The sequence below is a fragment of the Perca fluviatilis genome, chromosome 2, assembly GCF_010015445.1.
Source record: "Perca fluviatilis chromosome 2, GENO_Pfluv_1.0, whole genome shotgun sequence".
Classification (NCBI taxonomy): Eukaryota; Metazoa; Chordata; class Actinopteri; order Perciformes; family Percidae; genus Perca; species Perca fluviatilis.
Window position 1 is genome coordinate 640,492 of NC_053113.1, and position 16,047 is coordinate 656,538.

Below are 16,047 nucleotides of genomic sequence, written 5' to 3' on the forward strand. Positions count from 1 at the left end.
TCGTCTGAGGTTGGACAGAGGCTCTACTGTGACGTAAAGTGTGTGTGTGTGTGCGTGTGTGTGTGTGTGGATCAGGCGACGGATGTATACCGCAGTGGCTCCAACCCCTGAGGAACACAGTAAACAATTTAAACACACACACACACATTAATGCAATGATACATACAGAAAATATGCATGCTCACACACACACACACACACACACACACACACACACACACACACACACACACACACACACACACACACACACACACAGTGTTGGACGCACTTCAAATGAAAAAGCTGAACTGCCGGATGGATTTCCGTGGACTTAAAGTTGTGATTTTTTTATTTGATGCCTTGCTGCTCTGGCATTTTTGCCCAAAAAACTCTCCCATAGGTTGTTTGTAAATTAAGGTCAAATGAATCCCTTCATGCTTTGTGTTTATTTGCGACTAAATATTTCCTTCACCCAGTGGCTCAGTGGTTCATCCCCGAGTACAAGTGATTTGAAGGTTGTGGGTTTTAATCCCCCACAGAGTTGAACTTTAAGTACGGCAATAAAGGTGAAAGTAAACTTTCACCGTTGAATTCTCTTTAAAATAATATTTGCTAAAATAACGACTTCCAGTTAAACTTGGAGGTTGTTGAGTTTTTCACGTGGCGTTGTGATTTAAAGGATTTTAATGTTTAAAACGTCAAACTCAACTTCTCTAAGAGCCAGACATGTATAGTTTACTGCTTTTATTTAAGAGAAAAAGTCAAACATGTTGACTGTAGTATTGTATGTCTCACATAGCTTCTCTTACTTACTGTTTGGGCCTCATGAAGCCCCCCAAAAAGTCGGCAAATAAAGTTCCTTAGCCTTCATAGGAGAAAGGGACAAATACGTTGAAAAAGCACCATATACATCGAAAAAAAGCAAGAAATACATTAAAAAAAGCACCTAAAACGTCATTAAAAACTTCCCGAAACTAGGTGGGCCAAAATGTATTGTGAACCTAATTTGATAAGCGAGCTGGGTTTGGCTCTCGGGCCTTATATGTTTGTCACATATGGTTTAGGAGAAGGAAACATGCAGTTTGTAGTTCCAGTAATATGTAAATGAGTCATTCTGTTGTTCAACATGCAGCAGTGTGATTTCATGGAAACGTTAGTGTTGAGTTCATGTGTTGTGGGGTTTCCCATTTCTCCCAGAGGCTCTGTGGCGCAATGGATAGCGCATTGGACTTCTAGTTAATCTCTGAAGAAGTGATTCAAAGGTTGTGGGTTCGAGTCCCACCAGAGTCGACCTTTAGATACTGCAGGAACTGAACCGGCAAAGTACGATTGGATCCCTTTGTGAGAAATAGATCCCTTTGTTCCAAAGTAATGCGTTTACTTCCAGGTTGTGAGTCTGAGTCGCACGTTTGTCACTCTGTGGAAAGGGACATTCACCAAAATGTCAAGAGCAAAGTGGTTATCACTGTGATTTAAAGCATTTTAATGTTTAAAACGTCAAACTCAACTTCTCTAAGAGCCAGACATGTATAGTTTACTGCTTTTATTTAAGAGAAAAAGTCAAATATGTTGACTGTAGTATTGCATGTCTCACATAGCTTCTCTTACTTACTGTTTGGGCCTCATGAAGCCCCCCAAAAAGTCGGCAAAAAAGTTCCTTAGCCGTCATAGGAGAAAGGGACAAATACATCAAAATAGCAACAAATACATCGAGAAAAAGCAAGAAATACATTAAAAAAAGCACCAAATACGCCGGAAAAAGCAAGAAATACATTGAAAAAAGCACCAAAAACGTCATTAAAAACTAGGTGGGCCAAAATGTATTGTGAACCTAATTTGATAAGCGAGCTGGGTTTGGCTCTCGGGCCTTATATGTTTGTCACATATGGTTTAGGAGAAGGAAACGTGCAGTTTGTAGTTCCAGTAATATGTAAATGAGTCATTCTGTTGTTCAACATGCAGCAGTGTGATTTCATGGAAAGGTTAGTGTTGAGTTCATGTGTTGTGGGGTTTCCCATTTCTCCCAGAGGCTCTGTGGCGCAATGGATAGCGCATTGGACTTCTAGTTAAGCTCTGAAGAAGTGATTCAAAGGTTGTGGGTTCGAGTCCCACCAGAGTCGACCTTTAGATACTGCAGGAACTGAACCGGCAAAGTAGGATTGGATCCCTTTGTAAGAAATAGATCCCTTTGTTCCAAAGTAATGTGTTTACTTCCAGGTTGTGAGTCTGAGTCGCACGTTTGTCACTCTGTGGAAAGGGACATTCACCAAAATGTCAAGAGCCAAATGGTTTTCACGTGGCGTTGTGATTTAAAACATTTTAATATTTAAAACGTCAAACTCAACTTCTCTAAGAGCCAGACATGTATAGTTTACTGCTTTTATTTAAGAGAAAAAGTCAAATATGTTGACTGTATTATTGCATGTCTCACATAGCTTCTCTTACTTACTGTTTAGGCCTCATGAAGCCCCCCAAAAAGTCGGCAAAAAAGTTCCTTAGCTGTCATAGGAGAAAGGCAAATACATCAAAATAGCAACAAATACATCGAAAAAAAGCACCAAATACGTAGAAAAAGCACCAAATACATAAAAAAAAGCACCAAATACGTCAAAAAAAAGCACCAAATACGTCAAAAAAAGCACCAAATACGTCAAAAAAAGCACCAAATACGTCGAAAAAAGCACCAAATACGTAAAAAAAGCCCCAAATACGTCAAAAAAAGCACCAAATACGTTGAAAAAAGCACCAAATACGTCAAAAAAAACACCAAATACGTCCAAAAAAACACCAAATACATCAGAAAAGCACCGAATACGTCAAAAAAAGCACCAAATACGTCAAAAAAAGCACCAAATACATCAAAAAAGCACCAAATACATTGGAAAAGCACCAAATACATCGAAATAGCATCAACTACGTCGAAAAATAGCACCAAATATGTCGGAAAAGCACCAAAAACTTCATTACAAACTTCCCGAAACTAGGTGGGCCAAATACTTTTTTTCCTTAGCTGTCATAGGAGAAAGGCAAATACATCAAAATAGCAACAAATACATCGAAAAAAAGCACCAAATACGTCGAAAAAAAGCACCAAATACGTAGAAAAAAAGCACCAAATACGTAGAAAAAAAGCACCAAATACGTCGAAAAAAAGCACCAAATACGTCAAAAAAGCACCAAATACGTCAAAAAAAGCACCAAATACATCAAAAAAAGCACCAAATACGTCAAAAAAAGCACCAAATACATTGGAAAAGCACCAAATACATCAAAATAGCATCAACTACGTCGAAAAATAGCACCAAATATGTTGGAAAAGCACCAAAAACTTCATTACAAACTTCCCGAAACTAGGTGGGCCAAAATGTATTGTGAACCTAATTTGATAAGCGAGCTGGGTTTGGCTCTCGGGCCTTATATGTTTGTCACATATGGTTTAGAAGAAGGAAACATGCAGTTTGTAGTTCCAGTAATATGTAAATGGGTCATTCTGTAGTTCAACATGCAGCAGTGTCATTTCATGGAAAGGTTAGTGTTGCGTTCATGTGTTGTGGGGTTTCCCATTTCTCCCAGAGGCTCTGTGGCGCAATGGATAGCGCATTGGACTTCTAGTTAAGCTCTGAAGAAGTGATTCAAAGGTTGTGGGTTCGAGTCCCACCAGAGTCGACCTTTAGATACTGCAGGAACTGAACCGGCAAAGTACGATTGGATCCCTTTGTAAGAAATGGATCCCTTTGTTCCAAAGTAATGTGTTTACTTCCAGGTTGTGAGTCTGAGTCGCACGTTTGTCACTCTGTGGAAAGGGACATTCACCAAAATGTCAAGAGCCAAATGGTTTTCACGTGGCGTTGTGATTTAAAACATTTTAATATTTAAAACGTCAAACTCAACTTCTCTAAGAGCCAGACATGTATAGTTTACTGCTTTTATTTAAGAGAAAAAGTCAAATATGTTGACTGTATTATTGCATGTCTCACATAGCTTCTCTTACTTACTGTTTAGGCCTCATGAAGCCCCCCAAAAAGTCGGCAAAAAAAGTTCCTTAGCCGTCATAGGAGAAAGGGACAAATTCATCAAAATAGCACCAAATACATTGAAAAAAAAGCACCAACTACATCGAAAAAGCACCAAATACGGAAAAAGCACCAAATACTTAAAAAACACCCAAATATGTCAAAAAACACCAAATACCGTCGAAAAAGCACCAAATACCGTCAAAAAGCACCAAATACCGTCAAAAAAGCACCAAATGCCGAAAAGCACCGAAATACGTCAAAAAGCCCCAAATACCGTCAAAAAGCACCAAATACGTTGAAAAAGCACCGCAAATACGTAAAAACACCAAATATGTCGAAAAGCACCAAATACCGTCAAAACAAGCACCAAATACCGTCAAAAAGCACCAAATACATCAGAAAAGACCAAATACGTCAAAAAAGCACCAAATACGCCAAAAAGCACCAAATACCGTCAAAAAGCACCAAATACATTGAAAAGCACCAAATACATCGAAATAGCACATATGTTGAGAAAGCACCAAATACATCGAAAAAGCAACAAATAATGGCCAAAAAGCACCAAATACATCAGAAAAGCACCAAATACATCAGAAAAGCACCAAATACATCGAAAAAAGCAACAAATACGGTCAAAAGCACCAAATACATCGAATAGCACCAACTACGCCGAAAAATAGCACCAAATATGTCGGAAAAGGCACCAAAACGTCATTACAAACTTCCCAAAACTAGGTGGGCCAAAATGTATTGTGAACCTAATTTGATAAGCGAGCTGGGTTTGGCTCTCGGGCTTATATGTTTGTCACATATGGTTTAGAAGAGGGAAACATGCAGTTTGTAGTTCCAGTAATATGTAAATTGGTCATTCTGTAGTTCAACATGCAGCAGTGTGATTTCATGGAAAGGTTAGTGTTGAGTTCATGTGTTGTGGGGTTTCCTATTTCTCCCATTGGCTCTGTGGTCGAATGGATAGCGCATTGGACTTCTAGTTAATCTCTGAAGAAGTGATTCAAAGGTTGTGGGTTGGAGTCCCACCAGAGTCGACCCTTAGATACTCGCAGGAACTGAACCGGAAAGTAGGATTGGATCCCTTTGTAAGAAATAGATCCCTTTGTTCCAAAGTAATGCGTTTACTTCCAGGTTGTGAGTCTGAGTCGCACGTTTGTCACTCTGTGGAAAGGGACATTCACCAAAATGTCAAGAGCAAAGTGGTTTTCAGGTGGCGTTGTGATTTAAAGCATTTTAATATTTAAAACGTCAAACTCAAGTTCTCTAAGAGCCAGACATGTATAGTTTACTGCTTTTATTTAAGAGAAAAAGTCAAATATGTTGACTGTATTATTGCATGTCTCACATAGCTTCTCTTACTTACTGTTTAGGCCTCATGAAGCCCCCCAAAAAGTCGGCAAAAAAAGTTCCTTAGCCGTCATAGGAGAAAGGGACAAATACATCAAAATAGCAACAAATACATCGAAAAAAAAGCACCAACTACATCGAAAAAAAGCACCAAATACGTAAAAAAAGCACCAAATATGTCAAAAAAAAACACCAAATACGTCGAAAAAAAGCACCAAATACGTCAAAAAAAGCACCAAATACGTCAAAAAAAGCACCAAATACGTAAAAAAAAGCCCCAAATACGTCAAAAAAAGCACCAAATACGTTGAAAAAAGCACCAAATACGTAAAAAAAACCACCAAAACGTCGAAAAAGCACCAAATACCGTCAAAAGCAACCAAATACGTCAAAAAGACCAAAATATCGTCGAAAAAGCACCAAATACGTAAAAAAGCCCCAAATACGTCAAAAAAAGCACCAAATACGTTGAAAAAAGCACCAAATACGTCCAAAAAAACACCAAATACGTCCAAAAAAACACCAAATACATCAGAAAAGCACCGAATACGTCAAAAAAAGCACCAAATACGTCAAAAAAAGCACCAAATACATCAAAAAAGCACCAAATACATTGGAAAAGCACCAAATACATCGAAATAGCATCAACTACGTCGAAAAATAGCACCAAATATGTCGGAAAAGCACCAAAAACTTCATTACAAACTTCCCGAAACTAGGTGGGCCAAATACTTTTTTTCCTTAGCTGTCATAGGAGAAAGGCAAATACATCAAAATAGCAACAAATACATCGAAAAAAAGCACCAAATACGTCGAAAAAAAGCACCAAATACGTAGAAAAAAAGCACCAAATACGTAGAAAAAAAGCACCAAATACGTAGAAAAAAAGCACCAAATACTCACAAAAAGCAACATCAAATAGTCAGCGAAAAAACAACAAATAGCGCGAAAAGCACCAAATACATCAAAAACCTTTCCCGAAACTAGGTGGGCCAAAATGTATTGTGAACCTAATTTGATAAGCGAGCTGGGTTTGGCTCTCGGCCTTATATGTTTGTCACATATGGTTTAGGAAGAAGGAAACATGCAGTTTGTAGTTCCAGTAATATGTAAATGGGTCATTCTGTAGTTCAACATGCAGCAGTGTGATTTCATGGAAAGGTTAGTGTTGCGTTCATGTGTTGTGGGGTTTCCCATTTCTCCCAGAGGCTCTGTGGCGCAATGGATAGCGCATTGGACTTCTAGTTAAGCTCTGAAGAAGTGATTCAAAGGTTGTGGGTTCGAGTCCCACCAGAGTCGACCTTTAGATACTGCAGGAACTGAACCGGCAAAGTACGATTGGATCCCTTTGTAAGAAATGGATCCCTTTGTTCCAAAGTAATGTGTTTACTTCCAGGTTGTGAGTCTGAGTCGCACGTTTGTCACTCTGTGGAAAGGGACATTCACCAAAATGTCAAGAGCCAAATGGTTTTCACGTGGCGTTGTGATTTAAAACATTTTAATATTTAAAACGTCAAACTCAACTTCTCTAAGAGCCAGACATGTATAGTTTACTGCTTTTATTTAAGAGAAAAAGTCAAATATGTTGACTGTATTATTGCATGTCTCACATAGCTTCTCTTACTTACTGTTTAGGCCTCATGAAGCCCCCCAAAAAGTCGGCAAAAAAAGTTCCTTAGCCGTCATAGGAGAAAGGGACAAATTCATCAAAATAGCACCAAATACATTGAAAAAAAAGAACCAACTACATCGAAAAAAAGCACCAAATACGTAGAAAAAGCACCAAATACGTAAAAAAAACACCAAATATGTAAAAAAAAACACCAAATACGTCGAAAAAAAGCACCAAATACGTCAAAAAAAGCACCAAATACGTCAAAAAAAGCACCAAATACGTCGAAAAAAGCACCAAATACGTCAAAAAAAGCCCCAAATACGTCAAAAAAGCACCAAATACGTTGAAAAGACCAAATACTGAAAAAACACCCAAATACTGGCCAAAAGCACCAAATACGTCAAAACAAGCACCAAATACGTCAAAAAAAGCACCAAATACATCAGAAAAGCACCAAATACGTCAAAAAAAAGCACCAAATACGTCAAAAAAAGCACCAAATACGTCAAAAAAGCACCAAATACATTGGAAAAGCACCAAATACATCGAAATAGCACCAAATATGTTGAGAAAAGCACCAAATACATCGAAAAAAAGCAACAAATACGTCAAAAAAAGCACCAAATACATCAGAAAAGCACCAAATACATCAGAAAAGCACCAAATACATCGAAAAAAAGCACCAAATACGTCAAAAAAAGCACCAAATACATCGAAAGCACCAACTACGTCGAAAAATAGCACCAAATATGTCGGAAAAGCACCAAAAACGTCATTACAAACTTCCCAAAACTAGGTGGGCCAAAATGTATTGTGAACCTAATTTGATAAGCGAGCTGGGTTTGGCTCTCGGGCCTTATATGTTTGTCACATATGGTTTAGAAGAAGGAAACATGCAGTTTGTAGTTCCAGTAATATGTAAATGGGTCATTCTGTAGTTCAACATGCAGCAGTGTGATTTCATGGAAAGGTTAGTGTTGAGTTCATGTGTTGTGGGGTTTCCCATTTCTCCCAGAGGCTCTGTGGTGCAATGGATAGCGCATTGGACTTCTAGTTAATCTCTGAAGAAGTGATTCAAAGGTTGTGGGTTCGAGTCCCACCAGAGTCGACCCTTAGATACTGCAGGAACTGAACCGGCAAAGTAGGATTGGATCCCTTTGTAAGAAATAGATCCCTTTGTTCCAAAGTAATGCGTTTACTTCCAGGTTGTGAGTCTGAGTCGCACGTTTGTCACTCTGTGGAAAGGGACATTCACCAAAATGTCAAGAGCAAAGTGGTTTTCACGTGGCGTTGTGATTTAAAGCATTTTAATATTTAAAACGTCAAACTCAACTTCTCTAAGAGCCAGACATGTATAGTTTACTGCTTTTATTTAAGAGAAAAAGTCAAATATGTTGACTGTAGTATTGCATGTCTCACATAGCTTCTCTTACTTACTGTTTAGGCCTCATGAAGCCCCCCAAAAAGTCGGCAAAAAAAGTTCCTTAGCCGTCATAGGAGAAAGGGACAAATACATCAAAATAGCACCAAATACATCGAAAAAAAAGCACCAACTACATCGAAAAAAAGCACCAAATACGTAAAAAAAGCACCAAATATGTCAAAAAAAAACACCAAATACGTCGAAAAAAAGCACCAAATACGTCAAAAAAAGCACCAAATACGTCAAAAAAAGCACCAAATACGTAAAAAGCCCCAAATACGTCAAAAAAGCACCAAATACGTTGAAAAAAGCACCAAATACGTAAAAAAAAACACCAAATACGTCGAAAAAAAGCACCAAATACGTCAAAAAAAGCACCAAATACGTCAAAAAAAGCACCAAATACGTCAAAAAAGCACCAAATACATTGGAAAAGCACCAAATACATCGAAATAGCACCAACTACGTCGAAAAATAGCACCAAATATGTCGGAAAAGCACCAAAAACGTCATTACAAACTTCCCGAAACTAGGTGGGCCAAAATGTATTGTGAACCTAATTTGATAAGCGAGCTGGGTTTGGCTCTCGGGCCTTATATGTTTGTCACATATGGTTTAGAAGAAGGAAACATGCAGTTTGTAGTTCCAGTAATATGTAAATGAGTCATTCTGTAGTTCAACATGCAGCAGTGTGATTTCATGGAAAGGTTAGTGTTGAGTTCATGTGTTGTGGGGTTTCCCATTTCTCCCAGAGGCTCTGTGGCGCAATGGATAGCGCATTGGACTTCTAGTTAATCTCTGAAGAAGTGATTCAAAGGTTGTGGGTTCGAGTCCCACCAGAGTCGACCTTTAGATACTGCAGGAACTGAACCGGCAAAGTAGGTTTTCTGTTGTTCCAAAGTAATGCATTTACCTCCAGGATGTGAGTCTGTGGAAAGGGACATTCACCAAAATGTCAAGACCCGAATGGTTTTCAGATTAATTGTTGGGTCCTATAGAAACTAAGGATGTCCCGATCACAGTATTGGCATTTTTTAAACTGATCTGGGATTGGCTAGTTACCCCGTTTACCTTACTCCGCCCGTATGCATCAGCTTGTAGCCATCGCTGCCTTGAATCACACGCGCCCGGGGCCTCAAACGCACCGCCAGACTGCCTGGATGCCCGCACTTTCAAACCGACATGGCGCGGACACTCACCGGTATCTGTTCAGTCTCGTATAGCTTGCAACAAGTAAAAAAACAAAGAAGGTCTGTCTCTCTTAAAGGTGCTCCTCAGCGATGTTGGGTGATGTCACTTCTTGTTGACGCTCAAAGTATTGTCAAACAAACTCAAAAATTAGGTAAAATCAGAGAAAGAAGCGACAAAAACTTAAGAAAAAGTGGCAAAAAATAACCGATCGGGACATCCATGATAGAAACAATGCTCTAATGTTCTGTGTGTGTGTGTGTGTGTGTGTGTGTGTGTGTGTGTGTGTGTGTGTGTGTGTTGGACACGTTGTGCAGCCTCTCTGTACATTCCCGTCATGAATCACTGCTCGCTCTCTCATTCCAGTCTCTCCATAAAACACGTTGTCTCTATCATTTGGTTTCTTTCCACTAATTTGTGACGCACACACACACACACACACACACACACACACTCACACACACACACACACACACACTCACTCACACACAAATACATAGAGGGAATTCCCACACACAACTTAACCCACATTTTTTTTTTTTTTTTTTTTTCCAGTTGATACGATTTAAGGGTCTCGCATCGACGGCTCAACTGTCCACCGAGAGGCTTCCCACAATGCAACACAGGACAATAGGACAGAATAGGACACAACACAGCAGGATAAAGGGCTGCACTTATATATATAGCCTTCGCTCTAATGACGTGCGCCATTTGTGCGTCTGTTGTTTTGAAGGATATTTCTTACATAAAACGTACATTTTATTCATTTATTATTTTATTTACAGGATATATGGCTGCGCTGGGGTACAGCAGGACCGTTGAGCAACTCAACAACAAACTTAAAGGTGCCCTGCCACACACAACCGTTTAAAAAAAATAAATAATATTCACTTAAATAACATCTTCCTGTTAAACTTAGAGGTGGTTGGGTTGAGTTTTGTGATTTAAAGGGTTTTAATGTTTAAAATGTCAAACTCAAGTTCTCTAAGGGCCAGTAATGTATAGTTTACTGCTTTTATTTAAGAGAAAAAGTCAAATATGTTGACTGTATTATTGCATGTCTCACATAGCTTCTCTTACTTACTGTTTAGGCCTCATGAAGCCCCCCAAAAAGTCGGCAAAAAGTCCTTAGGTATGAAAAAATAAAATAAAATATAATTCTTACTTCTTTTGTCATAAAGCCCACCCAAAAGTCGGCAAAAAGGTTCCTTAGCCGTCATGGGAGAAAGCGACAAAAACGTTGAAAAAAGTGCCCAAAAAATGCTGTAAAAAGTGACAATTTTGTCTAAAAATAGCGACAAAATTGTCAAAAATAGCGAATAATGTAGGGGAAAATGGTAAAAGCATTAAAGAAAGCATCGGAAACGTCGAAAAGGCAACAAATACTCAGAAATAATAAACAAAAACAATGAAAAAGTAACAAATACGTTGAAAAAAAACAACATAAACTTCGAAAAAAGCAACAAATTGTCGAATAAAGCCACAAAAACGTCATAAAAAACTTTGTGGAAAAGCAACCAAAACTATGTGTGCCAAAATATATTGCGAGACTAATTTGATAAGCGTGCTGGGTTTGGGCTCTCGGGCCTCATGTTTTTTGTCACATATTGTTTAGGAGAAGGAAATGTGCAGTGTTCAGCAGGACTGTTGAGCAAATCAACAACAAACTTAAAGGTGCCCTGCCATACAAAACCGTTTTTACTTGTATATTTTTTAATATGTCAGGTCCATATGTGTCTGTGTTATTTTGTGAATGTGAAAATGAACTGCTACCTCCTCTGTCAGCTCTAGTTACTGGACAGAAATCAGACCAATCACAACAGCTGGTCAGTCTGACATCATACTGCCTGAGCTCATTACTATTCATGAGCTCCCCCAGTTGGGCTGGGGTAAAGGATTCTGACAGCCAGGCTCTCATTGGCTAGCTGTTAGCCAATCAGATTCAAACAGCTTAGCTCATTGAATATTAATGAGAACTGGCACAAATCGAGCCGAGTCTCCCTGCAGGCTTTCTGTACCACGCTAGAATGGCTTGAAACAAGGTAACCAAGGTTACAGAGTAACCATGGTAGAACTTCAGACATCACCACAAAGTCATGAAATACGTGTGACAGGGCACCTTTAAGAAATAGAAAAAGGAGTCTAGGGATAAGAAGAAGCTAGACCCAGCTAATGTTTTTTTGCCTTTTGTCCATTTTTGTCAATTTACCACATGGGCCTGATTATGAGACGATGTGTTTTTCTGGAAAATATAATTTGAACAAGTTGTTTGCAGCATGAATTTTGCTACATCAGGACTTTTCTTCTGTTCTGTTTGTGGTCATTTAGAGTTAGTCGGCACTTTGTTGACGTGTCTCACATACACAGGACACGCACTCAGAGCAGATTTTAGAGCGTGAAGTATGGTTGGTGTCGGAAAAACAAAGCGAAGTACAATGAGAACAGTCAGCGCGATGACTGAATACGACCCATTGTGGAGTCGGCTGTCGATGGACGCCATTGCAGCAATGCACAAAGGACACGTAGACGCCGCTCACAGCTGCTAAACAAACAGCTCTTAGAAAAGAGAAACTAACTATTAGGCTTTCAGCAGAAAGGATTTATTTTGTGTTTTCTTTGTCAGTGTAAAGTCACAGACGGTGGGAATATTGTGTCTTTTCTTGTTGGTATTAAACTGTAAAAATATGTTGATTTCTAGCAAAGTAATTGCAAAAGTATGCTTCGTTGTCTTCCCATCTACCATGCAACTTTTCTATTATTTTCTTTTTTCTGGGTCAAAATTTCCAATTACAACTTTTTCTTGGTGACATTTTTGTCATTTTTTTTTCAAAAAATGTCGTCACTTTTTCGATGTTTTTCTCCCAATGTTTTTGTCACATTTTTTTCGACTTTTTGGTCACTTTTTTTTTCAATTTTTTTTCGTCACAAATTTTCCGATGTTATTGTCGATGTTTTTGTCAATTTTTCTGCGCTGAAGCGCCTGGCGCAGGTGCGTTTAGGGCGTGTCCAAATCAGTCTAAAGTCACAGTTTGATTGGTGTCTGACCGTGGGAATATTGGGTCTTTTCTTGTTGGTATTAAACTGTAAAAATATGTTGTTGGGCGCCTGGGTAGCTCACCTGGTAGAGCGCGCCCATATAAAGAAGCTTAGTCCTCGACGCAGTGGCCGGCTAATCCTGCCTTGTACTGACTGAAGTTGGAGAAACAGCTAGCTAGCTCATGTAGTCCTTACCTAGCTACTGAGCATGTGCGACTGACAACAAAGATGTAACAGAAGTGAGATGCCTCACTCTGTAGCTAAAACAGAGAGCTCAACACACAGGGTGAAAAGAGGAGCTGCAGCAATGTGCAGTACGACAAAAATATGGTGTTTTTTGAAAATTAAACCATGTAAACCTATTCTGATATAACCTCAAAATGCAATTACGAACTTGAAAATTATAAGCATAATATGGGGTCTTTAAAGACAAAACTCAAAGCTGAAGAAGTCAAACTGCAGTCATTAAATCTGAGGAAAGTCTTTCAGTTACATTCATTCGGCTCAGGGGGGGGGGGATGCACCTAAACGTTGCAGCACTGCTGCACTAACCACAGCTTCGGTTTGTGCAGCTTTCATGAGGACCGTAAAGTCGACTCTGGTGGGACTCGAACCCACAACCTTTGAATAACTCCTCCAGTGTTCAGCTAGAAGTCCAATGCGCTGTCCATTGCGCCACAGAGCCACATGTTCCCAGGACAACCCCTCCGAAGAGACCGGTGTTTTAATAAATCTGTCTGGGAACCTAATGATGACAAAGCAGCGTGACTAAATCAGATTACAGTAAAAAAAAAAATCATTAAAGTGAAAAATGAGGCCCATTTGTGTGACGTCCTGTTGTGTTCTTTAACCCCCCAATGTAGCAGAAGTAGACGTTATATTTCACAGTTACAGCAGAAACACACACTGCACGCGGAAGCGAATAGCAGTGACTTGTAGATTCGTGCCCAGATGCAATCCTTCTCCTTTCGGGAGAGAGTGTGTGTGTGTGTGTGTGTGTGTGTGTTCTTGTTTAACTGCATTCGTGGGGTCCAAAAGCCCGGAGTCCAGTATACTTGTGGGGTCCCGACAGCTTTGTGGGGCCAAAATGCTGGACCCCACAAGTTTAAAGGTCTGTTTGAGGGTTAAGACTTGGTTTTAGGATTAGGGATATGGTTAAGGTGAGGGTAAGGGTTAAGGTTAGGCATTTAGTTGTGATGGATAAGGTTAGGGTAAGGGTTAAGGTTAGGCATTTAGTTGTGATGGTTAAGGTTAGGGTAAGGGTTAAGGTTAGGCATTTAGTTGTGATGGTTAAGGTTAGGGTAAAGGGCTAGGGAATGCATTATGTCAATGACGGGTCCCCACAAAGACAGTGAGATACACTGTGTGTGTGTGTGTGTGTGTGTGTGTGTGTGTGTGTGTGTGTGTGTGTGTGTGTGTGTGTGTGTCTCTCTGTCTGCCGGCCGTTGGTCTCTCTCTCCGCTCTAGACACCACCAAAATCGCCATAAACCTGGGTGTTTTATTTTGAAATTTGTTTTATTTTGTAAAGTTTGTTTAATGTGAACTCGTGTCACTGAGTGTGTGGTCAGTGCTGACTCGTGGTGAACATAACTGTGTGTGTGTGTTGTGTGTGTGTGTGTGTGTGTGTGTGAGGAGCTGGCCGACGCCATGAGCACAATGGAAACAGCAGGACAGAGTGGAGCTATTGTGTGTGTGTGCATGAAAGAGAAAGAGAAGTACAGTGTTTTGTGTGTATACAAAGATACACACACACATAGTGAGACCACACACAGTGTACTGGCCTACATACGGTGATGATGTGAACATGTCACACACACACACACACACACACACTCACTTTCTTTCTTTCTAAAATTTCAATATTCTTTTACATTATTTTTATGTACAAATGATTGATTTAAGATGCGAAAGAACATGTTATTAGGGAAATGTTAGCGTAAAATCACTTCCTGATACGACCCTTTGTGACATTTTGAATATTTATTGAGCATCATGCTTGTGTTACACAACACTCAAAGCAGATTTTGGCAGATTTGCCAATTTTGAGACGCATAAATTCCCCCAGAAGAGATAGAGAAAGAGTTGCTAACGTTACTTTTGACGCAGTTTCAACCTTCGCGTTCTACAAAGACGCTGAAGGGCGCTCTTTGCGTTGTTTCTCATGCTGACAGCCATTATCCAAACGTCCGTATTTCACGAGTTCAGAGTGAGAACGGGTTGTAACTTTCCTAAAAAGTGCTACAGACAATAAACAGCTTGCAAATGAAGCTGATCACAGCTAGATCCATCTGACAACAACCCCTCGGCCTTTTGTCTTTAACTGCAACGTCAGAAAGCTCGACTCTGGTGGGACTCGAACCCACAACCTTTGAATCACTTCTTCAGAGATTGACTAGAAGTCTAATGCGCCGTCCATTGCGCCACAGAGCCTCTGGGGAGTTGTGATAAAAAAATGTGAGTCTTTTGTAAACTGAAATGAGGTAGAAAGATTTTTGTTAATGTGTTTGACCCTCTTGTTGTCCTCTGTGTCTGACTCATTTTCAAAATGTTTCTATATCAGAAATTTGGGTTTCTTTCAACCAAATTTTAAAACAAAGTAACGTGGCTGGTTCCCTGCAACGCTCCTCACAGGTTAAATAAATGATCAGTTCACTACTTTTATTGAATGTGGGCGTTTTAGTCAATTTTAAAGCATTTGAAGAAAAACTGATAATAGAACGTTGAAAAACGTAGGGAATAAATGTCAAAAAAAAGCACAGAAAAAAGTGACAAAAGCATCAGAAAGTGACAAAAAAACTTGGAAAAAAATTACAAAAACATCAGGATAATCTTCAATAACGTCAGTAAAAGTGACAAAAAGGAAAATTTATAATAGAACGTTGAAAAAAGTAGGGAAAAAATGTCAAAACATTAGAATGTAGTACTTTTGTGTCTCTTTGTGGTCATTTTGTGTCTCTTTTTCACATAATTTTGGGTTATTATCACCATATCTGTGTCTGAAACATTGGAAAAACTAGATGAGATCATATATAAAAAGAAGAAAAAAGTGACAAAAACGTCAGGATAGTCTTCAATAATGTGATGAAAAGTGACATAAAGAAAAAAATATTATAGAAAGTTGAAAAACGTAGGGAAAAAATGTGAAAAAAGCGACAAAAGCTAGCAATCATTCAGCTTTTCATGGTTAACTTTGACATCTAAATCTCAACCCTGGTGGGACTCAAACCCACAACCTATAAATCACTTGTTTAGAGAGATTGACTGGAAGTCCAATGGACTGTCCATTGCAACACAGAGCCTCTGGGAGACTAAAAGATGTGAGTCTTTTGGAATAAGGTAGAAATATTTGTATTACGTGATTTACGCTGCTGTTGTCCTCTGTGTCTGACCCATTTTCTAAATGTTTCTATATCAGAAATTTGGGTTT

The 16,047-nt window shown here is 39.2% G+C and overlaps 1 protein-coding gene and 7 non-coding genes across 13 annotated transcripts in view; 6 read left to right on the plus strand and 2 right to left on the minus strand.

Moving 5' to 3' along the window:
- Positions 1–16,047, minus strand: part of plekhg2 (pleckstrin homology domain containing, family G (with RhoGef domain) member 2) — a 240,143-nt gene that overhangs the window by 166,939 nt on the left and 57,157 nt on the right. The window lies entirely within an intron of this gene.
- On the plus strand, positions 1,181–1,272 carry trnar-ucu. The gene is given in 2 exon segments: positions 1,181–1,217; positions 1,237–1,272. It is a non-coding gene; the product is annotated as a tRNA-Arg (tRNA).
- Positions 2,011–2,102, plus strand: trnar-ucu. Its single transcript is given in 2 exon segments — positions 2,011–2,047; positions 2,067–2,102. It is a non-coding gene; the product is annotated as a tRNA-Arg (tRNA).
- Positions 3,557–3,648, plus strand: trnar-ucu. Its single transcript is given in 2 exon segments — positions 3,557–3,593; positions 3,613–3,648. It is a non-coding gene; the product is annotated as a tRNA-Arg (tRNA).
- On the plus strand, positions 6,565–6,656 carry trnar-ucu. Its single transcript is given in 2 exon segments — positions 6,565–6,601; positions 6,621–6,656. It is a non-coding gene; the product is annotated as a tRNA-Arg (tRNA).
- trnar-ucu lies at positions 7,989–8,080 on the plus strand. The gene is given in 2 exon segments: positions 7,989–8,025; positions 8,045–8,080. It is a non-coding gene; the product is annotated as a tRNA-Arg (tRNA).
- Positions 9,149–9,240, plus strand: trnar-ucu. The gene is given in 2 exon segments: positions 9,149–9,185; positions 9,205–9,240. It is a non-coding gene; the product is annotated as a tRNA-Arg (tRNA).
- trnar-ucu lies at positions 13,213–13,304 on the minus strand. Its single transcript is given in 2 exon segments — positions 13,213–13,248; positions 13,268–13,304. It is a non-coding gene; the product is annotated as a tRNA-Arg (tRNA).